Source organism: Nicotiana tomentosiformis, chromosome 7, assembly GCF_000390325.3.
Source record: "Nicotiana tomentosiformis chromosome 7, ASM39032v3, whole genome shotgun sequence".
Classification (NCBI taxonomy): domain Eukaryota; kingdom Viridiplantae; phylum Streptophyta; class Magnoliopsida; order Solanales; family Solanaceae; genus Nicotiana; species Nicotiana tomentosiformis.
In genome coordinates this window covers 101719889-101746372 of record NC_090818.1, presented here as the reverse complement: position 1 = coordinate 101746372, position 26484 = coordinate 101719889, and the positions used below count along the sequence as shown (strand labels likewise).

The window sequence follows — 26484 nt, the reverse complement described above, 5'->3', positions numbered from 1 at the left end:
ATATAGAAAAATTATTTTCTTTTATTTCAATAAAATAATTACTTTATTTTTATTTTGTAGAAAGAGTACTTTCTTTTTCAACAAAAAAGGAGCATTTTTTTTAGTTATAAAACATAAATTTCAATGTTGTTTTGCGTAAAAAAGTAAAGCAACATATTAGTTCTTTTGGGTTTCTGTGAACTTTTAAAAAAATAATTAAATTATTGAAGAAAATAGAGTCCTAAAAATATTGGGTATTGTGTGAGGAGGAGGGGGGAGCCAGGAAACATGGAGACTTGGGGGAAGGGGGTGAGGAGAGTAGCATAAAAAAAATATTTTCCAAAAAGAATATTTCTATTTTCTAATCAAACACTAAAAAATATTTTGCGAAAACAGTTTTCCACTCACCAACCAAACAAGAAAAAGTAAGTGATAAAACTATTCATTTTACATAAAAACATTTTTCTCGTATCCAACACACCCTTAATGCTACTTAGATTTGAGAGAATCAACTGAGGTAGACTCGGTAATTTATTGGAAAACAATTAATGGGTAGTCAAGATTCTATTAGTGATTAAGAAACATTTAATTGATTTCCAAGGCTAATGATATTAACCTAGACTTGATTAGTTAGATTAGATTAGGACACTTGTTGAATTTGAGCGAGTAGAAATTCTAAGTTCCAATCTCGTAATTTCCCTATCTTGTGAGCCATTGATCTATTTTACCCGTTTTCTTAGAATAGTTTTTATCTTTAGTAGATTTTTAATTACAAACCCAAGTTGAAAAGTGTTTGGCATTACTTAGGAGGTGATATATTCTCTACCAACTCAGTTGCACACTTGCACTAGATTGGATTCAACCCCAATTCTAGATATTGCAACGACCTTTACATATCTCATTTAGATATTGAATGTTTGGATACTGAAAGAAGGAAACAAATGGCCTTCCTTTTACCGAATTGGATTAATAGAACAGCAAGTTGTTATGTGCTATAGACGCAACAGCAGAAAGCACAGCAAGTTCACAAGTATATATGAAAATATAGAATTCAGAAATTTGTCTTTCCTTTTCCCCGATTTGATAGCCTTAAATATTTCATAAGCCTCGTAGTCGTAACTTACGTGAGTTTTTAGTCAAAATTGTCTCTTATCTTTAAGAGTAGTTCTAACTTTGTCCTTTAACTATTCTCCCGAGCATCTTTAATCCCTTAAGTTTGTTAAAGTGGAGCACCTTTAGTCCTACTAACAGAATTTGGTAAAAAATCTGACGGTGACTATCACCATACCACATGCCAATCACGTAACTCTTGTTAAAAGCCAAACAGTGAAACAACTAAACCCATTCCCGATTTTTCCAATTTCATAGTTACCATTCACCCTATACCTCTGAAGAAAAGCGTGGATTAAAGGAAAAGGCAAGAAAATTTTAAGTATGTTATAAAATAAAAGCAACTTAGTAAAACATGAACAAGACATGTTGTTATGAAATAAAAACAATTTAGTAAAACATGAACAAGAAATGGAGATAGAGAGAAGGAAGAGATTTTCTTCTTCAATTGTGTATATTTTCTTATCTATTACAAGGCCTTTATATAGGCATGAAATGTGAAGAAAAATATGTCATTGAATATGTCATTAAGCATTTGAGAAGATCATGGAGGAAGAGTAAACATCCACTATAATTTGATTTTTCTTATAACACTCCCCCTTGGATGTCCATAGATAATGTGTCTCGTTAAAACTTTATTAGGAAAAAACCCTATGGGAAAAAAATTCTAGTGAAGGAAAAAGAGTACACATGTTTAGAAATTTACCTTTTGGTTGCCTCGTTAAAAACCTTGCAAGAAAAATCCAGTGGAACAAAACCTTGTAAGGGAAAAAGAGTACAACGCGTATTAACTCTCCCTGATGAGAGCATCAATTCACATCCTTGAGCCTTCGCATCCCAATCTTGTACACTAGTTTCTTGAAGGTTGACGTCGGTAGAGATTTGGTGAACAGATTAGCCATATTATCACTTGAACGGATCTATTGCACATTGATATCACCATTCTTTTGAAGATCATGTGTGAAAAATAACTTTGGTGAAATTTGCTTTGTCTTATCCCCTTTATAAATCCTCCCTTCAATTGGGCTATGTATGTTGCATTGTCTTCATACAAAATTGTGGGTAGTTTGTCACACTTCAAACCACATTTGTCTTGAATAAGGTGTATTATAGACCTCAACCATATACATTCTCGACTTGCTTCATGAATAGCAATTATCTCAGCATGATTATATGAAGTAGCCACGATTGATTGCTTAGTCGATCGCCAAGATATGGTAGTGCCTCCATATGTAAACACATAGCCTGTTTGAGATCGAGCCTTGTGTGGGTCATATAAATACCCAGCATCGGCATAACCAACAAGATCGGGACTACAATCATTGTCATAAAATAATCTCATATCGGTAGTCCCTTTTAGATACCGCAATATGTATTTGATTCCATTCCAATGTCTCCTTGTAGGAGCAAAGCTATATCTTGTTAAGACATTAACTGAAAAAGTTATGTCAGACCTTGTAATGTTAGAAAGATATATTAGTGCACCAATTGCACTAAGATATGGTACTTCGGGACCAATAAGCTCTTCATTATTTTCATGAGGTCGGAATGGATGTGCTTTATCCATATACTCAATTTGTAGACCAAGACAAAATTCTGTCTTTCCAAGATCTTTCATTTCAAATTCTTTCTTTAAATAGTCTACTGCTTTAGGAAGCTCTACTGCTTTAGGAAGCTCCCTAGGAGTTCCAATGATATTTAAATCATCAACATACACGGTGATTATAACAAATTTAGATCCAGATCTTTTTATAAAGATACAAGGACAAATTGAATCCTTCTTGTACCCTTCTTTCAACAGGTACTCACTCAGGCGACTATACCACATGCGCCATGATTGTTTCAATCCGTATAAGGATTTTTGAAGCTTTATTTAATAAATTTCTTGGAAACCTTAATATGCTTCAGAACAATTTAAATCCTTCAATGATTTTCATTATACGCATATCACGTTTTTCTTGTATTGCCAGATTAAAACCTGAAATGGCGACATCCACCACAGGAGAACATGTCTCTATATAATCAATGCCAGGATATTTACAAATTTTCTTGTGACACAAGTCGTCTTTATGTTTATCAACTTGACCTTTTTTTTTTTCGCACAAGAATGCATTTATACCTCCACTGGCTTTATACTTTCAGGTGTTGGGACTATCCATCCAACTTCATATTTTTCAAGTGAAATCAATTTTCATTGCGTATTTTTCATTTGGCCAATCATTTATCTGTCCAAATTTTATGATAGATTTGAGCTCAAGATCCTCGTCAATATCAATAATATTGAGTGCTACATTATATTAACAATATCGTCGACGATCATTTTATATCGATTCTACTATTACCCAATAAAGACATAACTTATTGAGATCTCTTTATCTTATTATTTTCAGGTACCTGAGCCTTTCCCATGAGGTCTTATGAAGTGTTATGTCGTGGTGTTCTTTTAGAGCACTTGCCTCCTTATTATGACCATCTTGAACATTTGCTCCTCTCCTTTTTCAAGGAGTTTTATCTTTGGAACCGATTAGTCTATTATGCTTCATGCATGCAATAGACTCTATTAATTATGAACTTTATTTTATTTAGAGCATTAGCAGCTGAATATGATATTTAACTTTGGGTCAGCAAATACGTCTGGCAATATTTTGCAAATGGATTATCCCTTGAACTTCAAGTTCACATTTTCTCATACGAGAATCTAGATGTACTCATAATAATTCATTACATGCATTACTTTTTCAGCTGCCCATTTTCTCCCCCTATTGTTGGGATCACCGACACATATCCCTAGCCTTATTTAGGGATCCATCTTTGTACATTGTGGTGGAATAATTAAATCATATAGCATATTCATATTTCTAGATGGAAATTATTTGGTTCCTGACCCTGAACCAATTGTGATAGGGAGAACTTATCTTAATTTGGCTAGATGCGTACAAGTGTTATTGTATATTAAATAATACATCACATACCAAATTTTATTTTAGCAATTTTGTTCTCATACCTAATGGTTTAGCTATAATTTGAGGCATACAATTTCTACTAAACCAACTTGGATTTAAACCAGTATTATCAAGATAAATAATCATAATTTATATTTTGAAACTGTGCTCTAATAATTTGAACAATCAATCTTGCAAAAGCCAAACTGCAAGTTGATAACAAATGCACATGTGACCAAAGAATAGATGCATCTATTAAAATTATATAATAGTAAATAGTCGACATGGCAGGTGACTGGGCCCATATATTTATTACCTTTTATTAGTTCCAGAAATCAAAGGATTCAATTTCAACTTTAATTGATATATCATGAGAATAAGCAGCACAAGAGAATTCTTGAAGAATCTTATATTTCTTCAATATATGTTAGTGTAATTCTCAATTAATTTTTCGCATTATAATTAAACCGAGATGGTCAACCGGTCGTGCTAACTAATATTTATTTTAGTAAACCTCTAGTTTACTTGTGAAATATGATTCCATCATCATGCTTATATTTGTGTAGTACAAATAGAAAGAAAATCGGATAATCTTTCATATTTATCCGTTATGATTATAGAAATATTCAATATTCAATATTCCTTTCATTTATAGTCTCAATATGCCAACCATTTTGACTTATACATTTGAAACTCAAAAAGTTTCTTTTGAGACTTTACAATATCAATATCGTGAATATTTTTATTCATCCGGGTAGTAACAAATTAATTTTTTCGGAGCTCTTAACAACTTTTGTACTGCAAGATCTTTTGTCACACCATTCATATAGTAAATGTCTCCTTCATGGAAAAAATTATATCATAATAAATTGTCATTGTCAAAATCATCATAAGCAAAGTCATATTTTTGCTTTAATTTTGCCTTTAATAACCTTCTATAAGGCACAACAAAATATTTTTTAGCGTATCACATATACGCGACCAATGACATATTCATGTAACCACACAATAATATTTATTCTCTTTATTTCACTCAAACCTCCCTCAGAGATGAGTTGTGTGGTATTTATCCAATCATGTATTGCATGTCTTTATTCATTACTTTTATCACATATTACAACATTCACCTTTAGGAATGGGTCTGCATTCTCAATGCTTATTACAAGTCACATTCTGTTTAATGAATGTATCATAATCGGCGGCGTGCTTTATTATTTTGTATACCAATTTGATGGTAAACATTGCCTTCACATTTTGAAGAACTATTATTATTATTGTGAAGGAAATGTTTACCTCTTGAGTTAAACTATTCATAATGTCATTTGGATACAATTCTCAACAATAGACTTTCGTTTACTCAAATCAGTTAAGTAATTAGTGTCAAACAGATATATGAAAATACAAAATAATATTAAAAATTCATGTGTGGTCTTTGCTGCAATAAGCTTACTTCAAGATGAAAGTGATATGACTAGAACATTAAAGAAAAATAATGTATCAAATAGAATAATATAGTACTACTAGTTACCATGCACTTTTATGGAAACTAAATATTATGCTCTCTAGAAAAACAAAGAGATATAGCAGAACCTTTAATTGAAAAAATTATTGACAATATTTTTAACATTAATGAAAAAGTCAATACTGGAATGACTCTACCATCTTGTTGCCTCCCACATCAGTTATAAAATAGGAGCAGTTATGTATTTTAAGTCACAAGAAACTAAACCTTTTTTTATTTTATTTAATGGAGTGTACTAAGAATATCGTGTACAAATAATGAAAAATTGGGTTGCAGAGATACAAACTCACTCAATTTTTCAATATACGAGAATTAAAAGTTTTGATCGGCCAATGCTAATTCAATTTTTTTTTTCATTTGGATCGTATATTTATTTATCAATAACGTATGCTAGTTGTACTATTAAGATTACCTGAGAGAAACTTACCTCACATTACCTTTTCAAAAGTCAGAATGGCGCATGATGGTCAAGCATATATTTTATAGAAAAATATTTAGTTAAGGAAAACTTTACATAAGGTTCTTGCTTTTTTTTTAACTAAGGAACCAAAGTTCCTCAAATGACTTTGCAAAAGCTGTAGTAGCTCCCCAATTTCTTGTACTTTTTTTGGTCTTTGGTTTAGTACGTAACTCTTATCTGCATCATTATATACTTCTAATTCTTATAATAAGATCTACATAACCAGGATACGAGATGAAAGAGATCAGATCAAACTTACAACAAATATTAGAAACTCGTTCATTGAAATGGATATTGATAATGCAACAAAATAAAATAAGTAAAACATGGAGTAGTAATTAGTTTACATTTAAATATTTTTCTTTATAAAGTAAAACACTTAAGAATATGAATGGATTTGTAAGAAGAAAATACTTAGCATTGGAAACTTTCATAACAAATAAAGAACCTACGAGAAAAACGAATAAGAAAATGAATTAATTAAAAAGATTAGAAAACGTATCTTAGCATTAGCATTATATGCCTTATCACAGTGTACTGGTCTCCTCAACCTTATTGTTACTTCAGTTATGTTTGATACCATTCTTTGAAATTGCTTAATGAGAAAGAAAAGCTTATCTCTTCAAGATGAATATTAGACATGGCCGGAACATGCCTTTTATGATGTAGGATAATTTTATAGATGTAAATAACTCAATTGATTAGGGCATCGTGCTGATAACGTGTTAAAAAATAAAAGCAACTTAGTAAAACATGAACAAGACATGTTGTTATGAAATAAAAGCAATTTAGTAAAACATGAACAAGAAATGGAGATAGAAAAAAGGAAGAGATTTTCTTCTTCAATTGTGTGTATTTTCTTATCTATTACAAGGCCTTTATATAGGCATGAAATGTGAAGAAAAATATGTCATTGAATATGTCATTAAGCATAGAAATATGTTGTGATATAATCTCTACCAACTCAGTTGCACACTTGCACTAGATTGGATTCAACCCCAATTCTAGATATTGCAACGACCTTTACATATCTCATTTAGATATTGAATGTTTGGATACTGAAAGAAGGAAACAAATGGCCTTCCTTTTACCGAATTGGATTATTAGAACAGCAAGTTGTTATGTGCTATAGACGCAACAGCAGAAAGCACAGCAAGTTCACAAGTATATATGAAAATATAGAATTCAGAAATTTGTCTCTTTCCTTTTCCCCGATTTGATAGCCTTAAATATTTCATAAGCCTCGTAGTCGTAACTTACCTGAATTTTTAGTCAAAATTGTCCCTTATTTTTAAGAGTAGTTCTAACTTTGTCCTTTAACTATTCTCCCGAGCATTAGTCAAAATTGTCCCTTATTTTTAAGAGTAGTTCTAACTTTGTCCTTTAACTATTCTCCCGAGCATTTTTAATCCATTAAGTTTGCTAAAGTGGAGCACATTTAGTCCTACTAACAGAATTTGGTAAAAAATCTGACGGTGACTATCACCATACCACATGCCAATCGTGTAACTCTTGTTAAAAGCCAAACAGTGAAACAACTAAACTCATTCCCGATTTTTCCAATTTTATAGTTACCATTCATCCTATACCTCTGAAGAAAAGCGTGGATTAAAGGAAAAGGCAAGAAAATTTTAAGTACAATTTATGTTGTCCATCTACAATCATACAAAAACTCTATTTCAACTTATTTCTACACAAACAATCTATTGTCATAGAATCTGAACTAGGCGGTGGTACTAAAATCTATATATAGGTGTGTGAAATTTTTAAATCAAAGGAAATTTTTAAAAAGGAAAGCCAGATTGCACACAAAATCAGTGCCACAATCTCATCCAAATAAACACATCAATAAACACAGAGAAAACACACATAAAATGCGAACAATAAATATTCATCAGTGGCAGTATCACAATGTCTTCAATGGCATTGTCAATTGGCATGTCATGGTATCATAAAACTTCGACTGCCATCTCAATTTAATCCACGTTGTTGCTTCGACCGAATCGAATCCGTAGGGTTCCTTGGATACTTCAATTTTCTTTTTGATTCTCCGCTCGATGAAGCTTTTCTTCTTCGGAATAGGATTCTGACCGGCTGAATTGGGGTGACGAATAAGGAAACGAGTTTATGTTTACTGCTTGTCTTTATTTTTTTTACTGGTCACGTGAGATGCTCATGGAATCACCGTTAGTTTTTACAAGAGTTAACCAAATTCTGTTAGTAGGACTAAAGGCGCTCTACTTTAGCAATCTTAAGGGATTAAAATACTCAGAAGAATAGTTAAAGGACAAAATTAGACCTACTCTCAAAAATAAGGGATAATTTTGACTAAAAACTCTAACTTACATTATAAGGTGTTTTCCAACCCACCCACACTTTTCAATCAGTTGTGCATAAACATTAACGCCTCCAAACTCTTCCTTTTTTCCCTCCCAACCTTCAAGTCTAATCCTTGTAGACTTGCTGTGACAATATCTATCTCATAGCAAATCACACAGAGGCAAATCACACAGATTACATATCCACCAAAGACCTAAAGCCAAAAAGCACAACAAAACATCGTATTTAGAAAGAATATCATCGATATCGCAGAGATGATTACCCCATAAAATAAAAGAGATTACATATTGATACTGGATCTGTCTATCTCAGTGTTGGAAAAAATAATAATCCTGCAAATGAATAATATCCACGACAAATAATAATAACACAAGAGAGTAACAACGACACCAACTCTTTTAATGGGTAAAATATAATACCCGAGCGGAGCAATATAATCACTATAATATTACAATTTAGTAGTGTCAAGAGACTACTACAATCTTGAAAGAAATAACATTCTTTATTTAAAACACTTCACTACAATATTACTCACACTCACTATTTATCTCACAAACTACAATATGTGGATTACTCTCTCTAACTTCTATTGCTTCTCTCTTATTTTGATGTGATTGAAATGAAGAATGGAGGCATTTATTTATAGTAAGAGATGTCATTCAACTACTACAAAAAAGATGTCTTGTTGTTGATTTAGTCCTATAATTTTTCAACAAAGTTAGGCACCTCCTATTTTCTTCAACAAAGTTGTCAACAAAGTTAGGCACCTCCCATTTTCTTCAACAAAATTGTCAACAAAATTAGGCACCTCTCATTTTCTTCAACAAAGTTAGGCATCTCCCATTTTCTTCTTTTCTTTTCTTTAATATGAGCCCCACAAATCTCTCTCTTAATTTTGATTTTTCTTTTTCATTCCAAGACTTGATCTCAATCTCTAACAATTCTCAAACTTAAGAGGTTTTGTAAAGATATCTGCAGTCTGATCATGCAACTTCACATATTTGAGCTTGACTTCCTTCTTCGCTATGCACTGTCTTTGCTTGTAGCCTTTAGCTACAAGTCGTGCCTTGTATCTCTCCAGATCTCCATCAGTATTCTTCTTTGCCTTGTATATATATTTAACTCCAATTGCACGATGACCCTTGGGAAGAGTTGTTAACTCCCAAGTGTTGTTCTTCTCTATTGACTCAATCTCCTCCTGCATGGCTTGTCTCCACCTTTTGTCTTCAACGGCTTCATCAAAGTTCATTGGTTCACTATCAGCAAAGAGACAATATAAAAAATCAAAATTAGTAACTTCTTCTGTGTCCTCATAGAGCTCTTGAATACTACTTGTCCTTTGCGGTTGTTCATTTGAACTTTTTTGAGAAGGGGGAGATGCAACATTTGTTGGAGAAGGAGGTGGAGTTGTATCCTGCATAGGTTCCATGGTCTCTGGTTCTTTTTCATCACCTAAGTATGGAAGAAAATCATATGAAGTTTCTTCCTAAACTTCCCAGTTCCATGCCAATTCTTCAAATGTAACATCGCGACTTACCACCATCTTGCCACTACTTGGGTTGTATAGCTTGTAGCCTTTTGAACTCGTATCATAGCCAACAAACACATACTTGGCACTTCGATCGTCAAGCTTCGCTCTCTCTTGATGTGGCACATGAGTATAGGCTATGCTCCCAAAGATTTTCAAGTGCTTGATACTTGGCTTTCTTCCACTTCATGCTTCTTGAGGGGTTTAATCTCTAACATTCTTTGTTGGAGACCTGTTGTTCAAATAAACTGCACAAGATACAGTTTCTGCCCAAAATTTCTTGGGCATATTTTTAGCTTTTAACATACATCTAGCCATATTAAGAATCGTTCGATTCTTTCTCTTTGCAACTCCATTTTATTGGGGTGAATAAGGTACCATTAGAGGGTGACGAATTCTATGAAATTTACAAAAGTCATTAAATTCTTTTGGAAGTGAATTTGCCTCCTCTATCGGACCTTAAAGTTTTTATTTCATAGCCACTTTCTTTTTTTACAAGTACTTTAAAATTTTTAAAAGTAGCAAAAGCTTCAGATTTTTGGTTCAAGAAATAAACTCAAGTCTTTCTACTAAAGTCATCAATGAAAAGTAGAAAGTATTTACTTTTACCAAAGGAAGGTAGATTGATTGATCCACATACATCAGTGTGAACAAGCTGAAGCGGCTTGGTTGATCTTGACATGACCTCCTTTTGAAAACTCTTTATTGCATGTTTTCCAAGAAGACAAACTTCACACAATTGATTGGGATGGCTTATTGATGGTATCTCATGCACCATGTTCTTTTCTCTCATTGATTTGAGCGCTTCAAAATTTAAGTGCCCAAATCGTATGTGCCAACACCATGATTCATCTTGCACATTAGCCTTCAAACACTTTGCATCAATTGTCTTAAGATTCAGAGAGAATAATCTATTCTTAGCCATATGCACTTTAACAATTAGAATTCCTCTTGAATCTCTAAGCCAAAGATGCATATTTTTCATGTAGATGTCATATTCCTTTTCAAGAAGTTGGCCCAAACTCAAAATATTACTTTTTAATTTTGGGACATAATAAACATCTTGAATTAACTTGTGACTACCATCTTTACAAGAGATCAGAATCATACATATCTCTTCAATTTGAATCTTTGAGGTATATCCAAAAGACACATTACCTCTCACCGTTTTATTGATCTCCACAAACTTCTCTTTGCATCCACACATATGATTGCTTGCTCCATTGTCCAAATACCACGAGCTGCAATCATCTTTGTCTTTTTCCGTGAGTGTCATCAACAACGTTGACTCAACTTCTTCTTTCTTGTCGTCAACAAGGTTAGCTTTTTCTTCAATATTGCTACGACATTCCCAAGAGTAATGGCCAAATTTATGACAATTATAACACTCAATTTTTGATTTGTCATACCTTTGTCCATTATTTTCTTGGTAGTAGCCACGTCCTCTTCCTCCTCTATGTCCACGACCACGACCTCTGAATGTCTGGTGGATTTTAACTTCATTGTTGAAGTTGTTAGCGTTGCTTCTTCCTCTTCCATGACTGCCACGACTTCGTCCCCGTCCATTCCCTCGATAGCTCTTTTCACCTCCATAATCTTTGAAGGATGCTTGAGTTTTAAGAAGTTGCTCCAATGGCACTTCTTGTCTCCTCTTGATCTTTTCTTCATGGGACTGTAAAGAACCCTCCAATTGCTCTACCATCATAGAGTCTAAATCTTTAGACTCCTCAATAACACACACCACAAAATCAAATTTAGGTGTTAAAGTTCGAAGGATCTTTTCTACCACACGGATATCTTTTATGTCCTCCCTATATCTTCTTAATTGATTTACAACAACCTTCACTTTTGAACAATAATCTGAAATGCATTCGAATTCTTTCATTTTTAAAACTTCAAAATCAACCCTTAGAGTTTGAAGTTTTACCTTCCTCACCTTGTCAACTCCTTGAAGAAAATTTTATAAAATCTCCCAAGCTTCCTTTGAGGTGGTAGCATCTGCCACCTTCTCGAACATGGCATCATCCAGACATTGATGGATGAACGTGAGGGCTTGTTGATCCTTCTTCCTTGTCTTTGCCAAGACATCTTTTTTATTTTGAGACAGAACTTCCTCATTATCGGGTTTTGCATACCCTCTATCTACGATTTCTCATACATCTTGAGAGCCAAGAATGACTTTCATACGTAGACAACATTTCTCATAATTATCTTTTGTGAGACGGTGGTACTGAAAAGACAGCGTACTATTATTTGACATGGCTCTGATACCACGTTGTTGGGAAAAATAATAATCCCGCCCATGAATAATATTCACGACAAATAATAATAACACAAGAGAGTAACAACGACACCAACTCTTTTAATGGGTAAAATATAATACCCGAGCGGAGCAATATAACCACTATAATATTACAACTTAGTAGTGTCAAGAGACTACTACAATCTTGAAAGAAATAATACTCTTTATTTAAAATATTTCACAACAATATTACTCACACTCACTATTTATCTCACAAACTACAATCTGTGGATTACTCTCTCTAACTTCTATTGCTTCTCTCTTATTTTAGTGTGATTGAAATGAAGAATGATGGCCTCTATTTATAGTAAGAGATGTCATTCAACTACTACAAAGAAGATGTCTTGTTGTTGATTTAGTCCTATAATTTTTTAACAAAGTTAGGCACCTCTCATTTTCTTCAACAAAGTTGTCAACAAAATTAGGCACCTCTCATTTTCTTCAACAAAGTTAGGCACCTCTCATTTTTTCTTTGTTTTTCTTTAATATGAGCCTCACAATCAACACTGTTAATAGCATATAAAATTGCAGTCGCAGCCATAAGCTTGGTTTCATATTTTCATATTTGGCTATACGGTGGAGGTTTCATCAAATGAAAAGTCCATCACTAAAAGAAAAGAGGTTGCTTGAAGACATACCTTTAGCAGTAATATTTGCTATAATCCGGCAGACTTCCTCAACCTCCCTGCCCTCTGTTAGCAAGTGCAACAGACAAGGAAGAGGGCCATGCTCAACAATGTGCTGGGTTGTGAAGATAGTTGATGTTAGTAAAAAAAATAAAGTAATGTGCATGTCTAAGTTACAATTTAGCAAAAGATTTAAAGAAAAAAATAAAAGATCTTTTTTTTTTTTTTTTTTTGAGAATGATAAAAAAAAAGTAAGATCCAGTTTTCCAGTGTGGTCTTTGCAAAATGCACTCACCCAACTATTTTAGCACATTGAAGGAAGGATGATGTTATAGTAGCTTAACACGTCAGCAAGGGAAGACAAATAATTGAACATCTCCAGCAAACCAATCCTAAGATAGTGGCAATTTTACAAGGGCGAGTCAAACTATCTTAGTATCTTTCCCTTTTCACACCTGAAAATCTGTGATATGCAAGAACTTGATGTGTACAACAACATCAAATGGGGCACACAACCCATCAACAAGAAAGTTGCAGCAAAAAGTCAAGCGACTAAAGAAAACTCTCCAAGTACCAATTGAAGTATTTCAATCAATATCACATAACTTCAAGTTCATATTTTGCAAAAGAAACTTTGCTAGAAGCACCTATAGGAAAGCATTGTGATTCAGACCTCTCCATAGCATCTTAAGATATTTAGAAAGTACAAGGCCCCATTTGGGAGTGTTAAAGCACTATATTTGAGTATTTGAAGATACTTTTCAGCCTATATCTAGATAACTTCCATTTTTTTTTTATTACCAACTTACATCAATAGGTATTGTGTTGAGCCATCAAATCAAGATCTGAAAAGGCTAAGTTACGAAAAAACTACTCCCTCCATTCACTTTTACTTGTCTTGTTTCGCTTTTCGAGAGTCAAACTATGTAAACTTTGACCAACATTTTAACATGTATTTTTTCACCATATTGATATGAGAAAAATTACAAATTATAGTATTTTTCGTATAGTTTCCGAATATCTAATTTTATTTTTAAAATATTAAGAAAATCTAATGCAATTTAGGTTCAAAAATGAGTCAAATTGACTCTGGACAAATGAAATGTGACGAGTAAAAGTGAACGGAGGGAATAAAAAATAATGTAACAAAAAGAATGCGGCATAGATGGCCACTGAAGCTGGGAGGAACTTGCCGGAGACTTGAAGATGGAAAAGAACATATATTCACACCTTACAGGAGGAAGAAATCTTTTAAAATCTTGTCTGGGCAGCTTTACCAAATGGGAGGCTATTAAAAAATTAGGCAGGGGAAGTTTTGGGGTGGTAAATATAATCGAAGTGTCTCCGTTAGGAGATATACTAGATTTCTTTTAAGATTTTCCGATAAAAAGACCAGGCAACTAGAGTTTTATAGGAAGGGCGTAGGTGGACGGGAGGAAATTTCATGATGCTGGAAGGGTGGGACAGGTAGGGGTGCGTCAATCGTAAGCATAAGATTGGATAGTCACTTGGATTTAGGATGCAAAAAGTAAAATAATAATGGTTCATGTGTCTGGCTGAATAGAAAAGTCCAGCACTAAGAAGACTGCTCTCAATAAATGTAGATTCAACCAGCCGCGGACAAACACCCATGTCAAACACGGCCCTAGTATTGCCATGTTTATGATCAGAAAGGTAAGAAAGTGCCAAGCATGCATTTTGTAGCACCTTTTCTAAACCTTCATCAATCGGAAACATTCCTGTGAATGTGAGATTTTTTATCTCCTTGGCCACGGTGTCTAGCTGGGCTTGCATGGATGTGTTAGAGTCCACATGATGAACCCGAACTGATTTTCTTCTGGCATTAATCTCAGCCGGCCACTGATTAGCATCCTCAGATAATTCATCAAGGATTAAGACAACCTCCTCCGGCGTTTTCTTTATTAGTGGACCTCCACATGCCGTATTCAGAGTTCGTCGCGAGGACGGTGTCAGTCCATCCCAAAAATTCTGGAGTTGCATCCACAAATTGATTCCATTGTGCTGACACTTTCTGACTATCTCCTTGAATCGTTCCCAAGCTTCAAAAACTGTTTATGTCTCCTTCTGGCAGAAATTGTGGATTTCCCTTCTGAACTTCCCTGTTTATTTTTGCAGCTAAGAAGTACTTGTCAAGAAATTTCTTGGTCATATCTTCCCATGTCCTGATAGAACCTGAGGGTAAGCTACGAAGCCATTGCTTTGCGTTTTCTTTCAATGAAAAGGGGAATGCCCTTAAGTAGACTGCATCCTTTGATACTCCATTGTATTGGAAGGTTTTCGTGATATCTTCAAAGTCCATCAAGTGAGTATTAGGATCTTCGTTCACCTTCCCTCTGAAAGTGCAGTTGTTTTGGATAGTTTGAAGCAAGCCTTGCTTCAATTCGAAGTTGTTTGCTGCTATGGGTGAGGGTCTGACACTTGATAGTCCTTGATTATAGACTGGCCTAGCATAGTCACCCAATGATCTTCAAGGGCTGGGTGTTGCATTCTCAAACTGGTCTTCAACCAAGGGTCGGTTTAGATTGAATCTTCGACCCCCATCATCGTTGACGGTCTCATCAGCAATTCTCTGTGCAGCTTCTAGTTGTGCTGCCTCTCTTGTAGCTAAGTCTACTCCATCATTCTCTTTGTTTGCCATAGTATCTTGAGTCGAAATTTGACCCAAGAATTTTTCTGTTAAGTCTCTTTCTTTTCTCAGTTGTCGCAGATGTTTCTCCAACTCTGGTTCGTAGGGTATCACTTCCTTTGAAGACGGTCGAGTCATACACCAGAGAAATCAAACCTGTATCCTGCACACAAGTAAGAAACGTGAATAACTAAAGTAAAAATTAGTTCCTGAATTAGTACTAAAAATTATTTTAAACACTATTAGTTACCAATCCCCGCCAACGACGCCAAAATTTGACTAGCACAAAACACAACACAAAATTATTGCTCGTTAGTCAAAGATAATATAAATTTATTATCGTCTCCACAGGGATTGGATTTAAACAGTGTTCGAATAATCTCCAGTTGATTACTATCCAGGAAAATTAACTCTTGATTTGATAACTGTTACTACGGTGAACTACTAAAAATTAAGCAAATAACAATTTAGCATTGATCACAAAAGACAGCAGATGAGCAACAAAGAAATATCAATGAGAGGGATAAGGGTATTTGACTAGATAGGTGAAAGATAACCGACTCGAGATTCAATTCTTGAGTTAATTCACTCTATAATACGGTTGATTCTCACGAATTCAACCGATAATCAGATTGCACTGGAAGTTAATGTTCCTCTTTCGATTAAATGTTAATTCAGTAATTAATCCAATTGAAGCACGGTAAACAATTGCAACAATCAAATGATGGTTATGATCTAAAGGGTAGCTTCTCACGAATATTTTTCTATTTTCTAGTTCGATCAACAATTCAATAGGCTCTTTCGATTACCTAATTGAATCACGAATTTAAACTAGTGCATAAGATGTGAAGAAATTCAATATCAAACTCCTCTTTCGATTAAGCAAAACAACAAATAACTCACAATACAAATTAAAGCTCCAGCAATTAATTCTAACAATTATCAAGAATCGAATCCTAATCACGTTATCGAAACATCGTATCTGTCAATACTCTAATGGAAATTGCTCCATAACAATGGAGTAATGCATCTCAAATAAGTTTAAGAATAAAGAAAATATCAAAGCTAATGATTTTGATACAAACTCCCGTATTGTACCGATTGTAAGTTATAATATTGATGAATTCTTAAGTCTTCTTGGCTAATTAGTTGGTTCTCCAATCTTTCGTAGGTCAAAAGTCCCTTCAAAATCGTGTTTTGATATTTTTGTGCCGTGTAGAAATAAGCCCGGGCGAAACTACTCATTCCTAGCCGAACTTGGAAATCACTCTGACAATTTTGCACAGCCGCGCCGCCCCATGCGGCGTGCTAGTGAGGAAATCCAGAGAGCTCACATTTTGCTTGTTAGACTACTTTTGCACTGCGGCGCAGTAGTGGCTTTTTCTCAGAGTAAATTCATGTGTTCACTTTTTGATATCCGGACTTGGTCCTCGATCCCCGAACGTGACCCCGACTTAATTTTTTGGGCTTCTACTCAGACTTCAAAGCTCCAACTTGTTCGATTTCGCTCCAAATTACCTAAATAGCTCGGAATCATTTCCTACAAGGCATAAAACACGTAATAAGTAGAATTTACTATCAATTAAGCTCAAACATACGTAAAATGCAATCATTAGAGTGCAATACTACGGCTAAAACACGGATTTCTAGCCTACCATCACAAAACCCCTTTCTCAAGGAGATGATCACGACCACGACAGGTATGAGCAACACTTCGCAGTTCCTTCATAGCCTGTAGTTGGAAAGAATATACAATCAGCTTGCTAATCATAGCTCCAGTCTATATAACATAGGGGTCTGACAATTTTAAAACACACCTGCTCACGAATATCATCACTTGAAGAATCCAAAAACTTCAAAAGAATTTTCACCAATTTCCGACGAGGTACTAGAAATAATTCGTATGAGAATCTGAGCAGCGGCACGCTATGAACGCAAAACCATAAGGATAAAGAAAGTGTGAAGCCACAACCACAATACACTAAAGAAGGCACAACAAATTAATCAACACATCACTCTCTACCTGGAGATGCATGAGGACAATCGGAAACATTTCTATGAATCAAATTTGCACATAAGTGATACGCAAACTGAACAAAATTAGCAGAAATGAAGCTGGAGCAGGCTTAGTTATACCGTCAGAGAGCATTCCTTCGAATCGTGAGGTCGCCTTTAGCTGTAGATTCTTATCATCCGAACAAACACCCTCGACCAATAATGGAAGATCTAACTGTAAACCAACAATTAATTACCATTCAAATCATTTAGCCTATAGTTGGAAAGAAAATACAATCAGCATGCTAATGAACATAATCTTCAGTCTATACAGCATAGAGATCTGCCAAATGTAAAACACACCTCAACATTATCACCCTGAAACCTTTGAGAAATTGGAACCAGCTGACGGTTAATTGCCACATCAGTACTCCGCCAGGTATGAAAACCAATTTTTTTGAGAACACAAGTAGCTTCAGTCTGTGAATGCAAAACCACAAGGATAAAGCAAGTGTGAAGCTGCAACCACAATATGCTAAAGAAGGCACAAAAAGGTAATCAAACATCACTCTCTAGTCTCTACCTTGAGTTGCAGAGAATGTTCCCTCTTTAGAAACTCAACAAATTGAGGAACAACGTATTCTATAATTTTTTCAATACCAGAATTCCTTCATGTGAATCAAAATGAGAGGTAAGGAATGAACTTTTTCACTTCTTGAGAGTACTATTAAAAATTTTGAGATTACTTTTAACTTTTCATAACGATGATTATGATTTGGTGATTGTTTTCTTGGGTTCTTTAAGAAATATCTTATTTTTTCTATTTATCAGCCGCAATTGGGACATGAATGTTTAATTTGTCACCGATTTGCATAGACTTAGAGATTCCTCACATGCCACTGCCGTGACTGTGCCTGCATAAGTTCAATTTGGTATAACATTTTTTTATGTCTGTTTGTGGATATTATTCTCTACATGTACAAGGTAAGGGTAAGGTTGTGTACTCACCACCTTCTCCAGAGTCCAGACCTCACATGTGGAATTTTATTGGATGTTGTTGTTGTTGTTGTCTGGATATTTGGAAATGCTATTTCGTTTTAGATTTTGGGTTAATTATTAGTCATGGTTTGCTAAAATTCAAATATTTGATAAATTTCTGAACAAGATATATATTAGTCCATCTGTCCCACGTTATGTGGCACCGTTACTATTTGGAGAGTCAAAAGGAATTTTTCTTTGACCGTGAATTTTTCACATGCCTTTTAAATATTTTAAATTGTTAATTATTGTGACTTATCCCCAAACCTAACTTTTGGGATTATACTGAGTTTGTTGTTGTAATTATTGGGACTTATAGTACTTTTGTGCAGTTTAGAAAAAATATAAAATTTTATTTGAAAAAAATTGAAGATTCTAAGTTAGAATTTACACTGAAAAATTAGATAGTCTGACCATGTACTCCAAATCGTCTCGCATAAGTGGGACGGAGGGAGTAATTCTTCTTTTTTACTTCCTGAAACCTTATCTTGTGTGAGTAATCAGTCCCTTCTCCCCTTTCTTCTGTACTATTTCCCTCAACTTATCGTTTCTTAGTTCGCACTTCTGGCTTCTTTCATAAATAAAGCTTTCTTGAGCATGTGGATTTACTTGGTCAATGTTTGAACATAGATCTAAAAACTCGGGCCAAATTAGCCGCTAAGAGAATTTAAAATAGACATCAAAGATGTAAGATAAATAGGGGAAAAGTCCCTACAGAATACAAAGGAACTATACTCTTGGTTTAGTTGTACAACTTACAGCACCATCTTAGCGATGTCTTTTGCGAATAAAATTTCTATCTTATATTGTTGCGGAAGTCAAATGTATATAGTGAGAATGAGTCACAACTACTATATCAAAAATTATGACAATCACTAAATAATAAACAAAACAATAAGACAACAATAAAAGAACACCAGAATTTACAAGGTTCGGCCCCAATTTTGCCTACTTCCTCGGACACAATCAATATTTTATTCCACTCCAAAATTACAAGTGAAATAATACTAAAGAGAGAAGATACAAATGCCTTAAGAAGATAAAAGGCAAATGAGAGGTGTATTTAAATCCTAAACATTAGGCCTCCTTTTATAGGGTGAAATTCTCATTCAAAATTGTCATCCACCGATGTGGTACTTTTGCCAATTTCAACAAATCTCCACCTTGGCAAAATTCCACATCTTCAATTTTCTCTCAATAACAAATTTTGGTTGTGTCTTCATCTTCAATCTTTAGTGTTCAACAATGTTGATCAAATCCAAACAATGTTGAAACTTGACCGCAGTCACCACTTTTGTCAGCATATCAGCAGGGTTCTCCGTAGTATGAATTTTCTTCACCGTGACTCCACCTTCTTCTATGATTTCTCGTACGAAATGATACCGAACATCAATGTGCTTCGTCCTTGCATGATAAACTTGGTTCTTCGCTAATTGAATAGCACTTTGACTATCACAAAAAATTATAATATTTTTTTGTTCAATACCAAGCTCCTTTAGCAACCTCTGAAGCCAAATTGACTCCTTCACAGCCTCTGTAATAGCCATGTACTCTGCCTCTGTTGTAGACAAAGCAACTGTTGACTGCAAAGTAGACTTCCAACTAACTGGTGCCTTTGCAAAGGTAAACACATAACCAGTAGTTGACCTTCGTTTGTCCAGATCACCCGCAAAATCTGAGTCACAATATCCAACTACAGACCGATTGCCTTCCTGCTCAAAAACTAACCCAACATCTACAGTACTATGAATATACCGTAGAATCCATTTTACAGCTTGCCAATGCTCTTTTCCTGGATTATGCATATATCTGCTAATAACTCCAACGGCTTGTGAAATGTCAGGTCTTGTACAAACCATTGCATACATCAAGCTACCGACAGCATTTGCATACGGTACCCTTGACATATACTCCTGTTCAGTTTCATCCTTTGGCGACATAGTAGTACTTAGCTTAAAATGGGGAGCAAGTGGCGTACTAATTGGCTTAGTCTTCTTATCTATGCCAAAACGTTGTAGTACTCTCTTCAAATATTCTTTCTGAGATAAACAGAGTTTCTTTGAACGTCTATCTCTTATTATCTCCATGCCAAGAATTTTCTTTGCCTCACCCAGATCCTTCATCTCGAACTCCTCCTTCAGTTGAATCTTCAACTTATCAATTTCTTCCGAATTCTTGGAAGTTATCAACATATCATCAACATATAGGAGAAGATATACAAAGGAACCATCATTAAGTTTGCGCAAATACACACAATGATCGTATTTGCTTCTCTTGTACCCTTGCCGCAACATAAACTTGTCAAATCGCTTGTACCATTGTCTAGAAGATTGTTTCAATCCATACAACGATTTTTCAAGTTTGCATACCATATTTTCTTTTCCAGCAACTTTGAATCCTTCTGGCTGATTCATGTAGATTTCCTCCTCCAAGTTTCCATGTAAAAACGCAGTTTTTACATCCATCTGAACTAGTTCCAAATCCAACTGTGCTACCAAAGCCAACATAATTCTAATGGAGGAATATTTTACAACTGGAGAAAATACTTCATTGTAATCAATTCCCTCCTTCTGAGCATATCCTTTGGCCACCAATCTTGCTTTGTAGCGAACATCTTCTTGGTTAGGAAATCCTTCTTTCTTTGCAAATACCCATTTGCACCCAATTGTTTTCTTTCCCTTCGGGAGATTGGCCAATTTCCATGTATGATTCTGATAAAGGGACTGCATTTCTTCATTCATGGCAATCCTTCACTTATCTTCTTCTGAACTTTGGATTGCGTCTTTATAAGTGGTAGGAATACCATCAGCTACAATTGAGGTTGCACAAGCAACCGTCTCTATGAGACGAACAGGTTTCGTTATTGTCCTTTTTGGCCTGCTGGTTGCTATTGATTCAAGTTGTTGTCGAGGTTCCTGAGTTGGAATCTCCCTCTCTACTGGCTCTTCTTCCAGAGGGTAATCTTCATGAGTTTCCTCCTCTGCTTCTTGTGTAGGAAAAATAAATTTTCCCTCAAACTCCACCTGCTTTGATGCACCACCAGTTTGTTTGACATCTTCAACTGTCACCTTATCTGTTATGGCAGATTCATCAAAGGTAACATCTCTGCTGAATATAATATTCCTTGTCTCTGGACACCATAAGCGGTATCCTTTGACTCCAGAAGTAATCCCCATAAATATAGCCTTCTTTGCTCTCGGATCCAATTTTGACTCTTTCACATGATAGTATGCAATTGAGCCAAACACGTGCAAATAGTCATAATCTACAGCAGGTTTTCCATACCATTTTTCAAATGGTGTCTTGCCATCAATGGCAGCAGATGGTAGACGATTAATGAGGTGGCATGCATATGTAATTGCCTCAGCCCAAAATTCTTTGCCCAAGCCAGCATTGGACAACATACACCGTACCTTCTCCAGTAAAGTCCGGTTCATACGTTCTGCCACTCCATTCTGTTGTGGTGTATGTCTGACAGTGAAGTGTCGGACGATGCCATCATTTTCACAGACCTTATTGAAATGATCATTTTTGTATTCACCTCCATTATCTGTGCGAATACACTTGATCCTCCTGCTTGTTTGATTCTCCACCATCGTTTTCCATTTGAGAAAAATTTCCAACACTTCATCTTTCCTCTTCATTGTATACACCCACACTCTTCAGGAAAAATCATCAACAAAGGTTACAAAATAGTGCTTCCCACCCAATGAAGGTGTTTTGGAAGCACCCCAAATATCAGAGTGTATATAATCCAAAATGCCTTTAGTATTATGGATCGCTGTATCAAATTTAATCCTTATCTGTTTCCCTTTGACACAATGCTCGCAAAACTACAAGTTGCAAGTCTTTACGCCTTTTAACAATCCTTGATTAGATAGAGCTTTCAAGGATTTCCCTCCAGCATGTCCCAAGCGCATGTGCCATAGCCTGGTTGCTTCTGCCTCTTTGTCATCACTGGATGTCACTGTTGCTGTCCCAATAACTGTGCTACCACGATAGCAGTACATGTTATTGTTCTTCCGATTGGCCTTCATTACCACTAGTGCACCGGAGCATATTCTCATCACTCCATTTTCTGCAATGATTTTGAACCCTTTTGATTCTAGGGCTCCCACAGAGATGAGATTCTTCTTCAAACCCGGTACATATCGAACATCTGTTAATGTTCTGATCATTCCATCATGGCTCCTTAATCTTATTGAACCAATGCCATATGAGGTAAGAGGGCTGTTATCCGTTGTGTGGATGACTTCATATTCTCTTTCTTGAAAATTCACGAACCAGTCCTTGTTGGGACACATATGATAGCTACAAGCTGAGTCTATCAACCATATGTCTGATGATGTTGATAACTCTGTTGTAACTAATGAGAAGTCTGAATCATCACAATCAGCTACATTTGAATCCATAATGGCCTTTCCATTGTTATGTCTGGCCTTATTCTTCAACTTCGGACAGTCTTTCTTCCAGTGCCCCTTTTCTCGACAAAAGGCACATTCATCTTTGCTGGGTCTAGATCTCGACTTGGATCTTCCCTTCTTAGTCCTCGTTTGATTTTGAGGACGACCCCTCACAATTAGTGCTTCTCCTTCTCCGCCCTTCTGTTTTTCTCCCTTTCTTTGTTCATAGCTGTACAAAGCCGAACAAACTTCTCTGAGAGAAATTTCGTCATTTCCATGGAGTAGAGTAGTTTCAAGGTGCTCGTACTCATTAGGAAGTGACCCCAACAACATCAAGGCCAAGTCACCATCATCAAAAGTTGCATCCATATTTTGCAAATCTGTGACCAACTTATTGAAACTGGTGATATGTTCATTCATTGTGGTACCAGGAACATAGGTGAAGCGAAACAGTCTCTTCTTCATGTACAATTTATTTTGACTGTTTTTCTTCAAAAATTTATCCTCCAGTGCTTTCCATAATTTACTTGCAGAAGTTTCCTTTGTGTATGGATATTTCTGCTCTCTAGCAAGGTAGGATCGAATGGTACCGCAAGCAACACGATTGATAATTTTCCAATCTTCTTCTCCAATAACATCTGGCTTCTTTTCTTCAATGGCAAGATCTAGCCCTTGTTGAAAAAGAACATCTAGAACCTCGCCTTGCCACATCCCAAAATGTCCTGACCCGTCAAAAATTTCTACCGCAAATTTTGCATTTGACACAATTTTTGTCATAAGCGAAGATGCCAACGATGACGTATTATTGACACTTGATGTAGATTTTTCTTGTTTACTGTCTCCTATTTTGACACAAATATTATTTAGTAGCTGACGACACAAATCAAGATTATTTCCTTTCTGGTGTGGAAGATCAGACTAAGCTGCAACCACAGAGCATACTCAGACAGAACCTTGACTCAGTTACCAAGATAGATCTTTTCTGATGTGGAAGATCAGACTATGCTGCAACCACAGAGCATACTTAGACAGTACCTTGGCTCTGATACCAATTGTTGCGGAAGCCAAATGTATATAGTGTGAATGAGTCACAACTACTATACCAAAAATTATGACAACCACTAAATAATAAACAAGACAATAAGACAACAATAAAAGAACACCAGAATTTACGAGGTTCGGCCAATTTTGCCTACTTCCTCGGACACAATCAATATTTTATTCCACTCCAAAATTACAAGTGAAATAATACTAAAGAGAGAAGATACAAATGCCTTAAGAAGATAAAAGGCAAATGAGAGGTGTGTTTAAATCCTAAACATTAGGCCTCCTTTTATAGGGTGAAATTCCCATTCAAAATTGTCATCCACCGATGTGGGACTTTTGACAATTTCAACATATATATTAAAGGGAAAAAATAAAAAAATAATGCCGAGGAGAGAGCAAAATATTCATCATCACCTCCTCCACCATCTATTATATTGTAAAGCAGATTAAAGGTTCCGTGCTGGACAAGTTATATGGTGTATACATCACACCCATCTGTTCAAAAAGCTTTAAATTGCAGCCGCTGCAAATATTACTGTCTAATTTTAAGAAGAAAACCAAAAAATTGTTGTTAAGGACATGTACATCCATGTCAGTTAAAGAGGCGGTTGAACTATGTAATAGATATTCAAATTCATTTGAAAGAAAGAGTTTTATCATTTGTAAACATTTAGTTGACGGTAATGCTATCTTTTAACGCTTGTATATTCTATCAACTAGGTCCTGACTTTGGTGCAAATTGAAGGTCAATTTGGTGGGTTGTATGAAAGAAGTAACGTATAGATCAAGGGCAAAGATAATTACAAATGCACAAGTTATTAAACCATAGACGCAAGTTACTACCTCCGTTTCAAATTAGATGAGGTACTTTCCTTTTTAATCTGTTCCAAAATAAATGACACATTTTTAAATTTGAAAATAATTCAACTTTAAACCCTTCATTTTACCCTTAATGAGAAGTTTTTATAACCACACAAATGTCATGGCCCCACAAAGCTTTTATCCCTTAAACTTTTAAGAGTACAAATTTTGAAAGTCCTCTTCTTTTTTCTTGAACTCCGTGCCGAGTCAAACTATCTCATCTAAATTGAAACGGATGGAGTACTTTAGAGTCGGACTTTGGAAATTGTGACAAAGGTAAAACCTCGTGGGTTGGTTATGTTTGTTTGCTATATATAGGTATGTAGGCATTTTTCTCTTTCATATTGGTCAGTATGATGGTTTGCATTTTTGTTAATGCATAGGACTATCCTGAAAGATGGACAAATCCCATTATTGGAAATATAGCATCCCACTTTTCTTTACTACCCGGGACGTAGGACGTGGACACATTCAAAAATTAGGCAGAAAAATAAAGCTTTTAGCATTAGGATTTCACCCTTGTACATGTCCTTCCAATACCACGCAAAGCATCCCTATTAATCAAGTACACCTAGGTTGGACTGCTTCAGTGACTGATTATTTCCTAAAAATGTGTGTGGGTGATTATTTGGCTGTTAAGGGCCAAAGCTAATGCGCCTATAGTTTTTGAAAAGTTCCCAGCATGGTTACTCATTCTCAGCCTTAGTAAACATAATAACCTCTGGTTTTCATACTCTTATTTCATAGTGGTACTTTTGTCTCCTTATTTGTTCTCTTCTTGAACATTTTTTATGAGTTTTAAAGCATTTGAATGGATATCTAGATGAACTAGTAAGAAAAGAGAAGCAAGTTTTATAATGTTCCCCTGAAATTACTCTCTTGACATGTGACTTACAATACAATATTTTACTTGAAAAAGCAACGTATAAGACTTGATTCTCTCTGTGTACTATGATTTTTTTCTTCCAAATCAAAGAATAGACACAGAAGACTCCAACATTGCTTAGTTTCAGTTCGCATTTGATTATCCATTGTTGGCCCAAGTAAATAATAGTTTTGAAGATTGACAAAGGAACTCAGGGATGAACCAGGTCCATCACCGGTAAGCATAGTCACGGGCAGATTCAAAGCACGTGAGATGCACATGCAGGAGATAAACGAAATCTGGTATAATAATAGATATCTCATGATCGAAAAGATTACATAATTGATAAGGAGAATGACTTCTTACTCAACGAGAACATTATCCAAGATAAGGAATGAGTTAGGAGTTGAGATTAACTAGAACTCTTCCACCAAGGAAGAGTAGCATTAGAACTCTAGTTGTTTTCTACTCTACTAACTCTATAAATCGTAGGAATTTCTCATTCTACAGGTGACGCACAAAAGCATAAGTTAAACGTGAATTGAGAACAAAATAGCAAGGCATTTTGTAAGCAGTTCGTGTGTGATTCAAGTGTGCGAACTTGAAGCTACATGAACCAGATAGAAGAATCAGCTCCAAGTATCTGTCTTTTATTCGAGTTCAATTGTAGTAGGTGTTTTCATATTGTACCTTTCAGCTTTAACTAGAGGCAATTGTAATAGGTACTCAGAGTATTCAAGTTAGAGTTAACTTGAAGTTGTCGCAGCAGTTAGAGGTTGGTTGCCACAACGGGATTAGAATTAATCCTAGATTTACAAA

At 35.3% G+C, this 26484-nt stretch overlaps 1 long non-coding RNA gene and 1 other non-coding gene across 2 annotated transcripts; one reads left to right on the top strand and one right to left on the bottom strand.

The window, feature by feature from the left end:
• Window positions 1-14820: 14820 nt before the first annotated feature.
• Window positions 14821-14927, top strand: LOC117280409 (small nucleolar RNA R71). Its single transcript, XR_004510944.1, has one exon. It is a non-coding gene; the product is annotated as a small nucleolar RNA R71 (small nucleolar RNA).
• Window positions 14928-16364: 1437 nt separating this feature from the next.
• On the bottom strand, window positions 16365-17455 carry LOC104111651 (uncharacterized). Its single transcript, XR_004510943.2, has 3 exons — window positions 17274-17455; window positions 17112-17188; window positions 16365-16996 (listed from the first exon to the last, which is right to left on the bottom strand). It is a non-coding gene; the product is annotated as an uncharacterized lncRNA (long non-coding RNA).
• Window positions 17456-26484: the final 9029 nt, after the last annotated feature.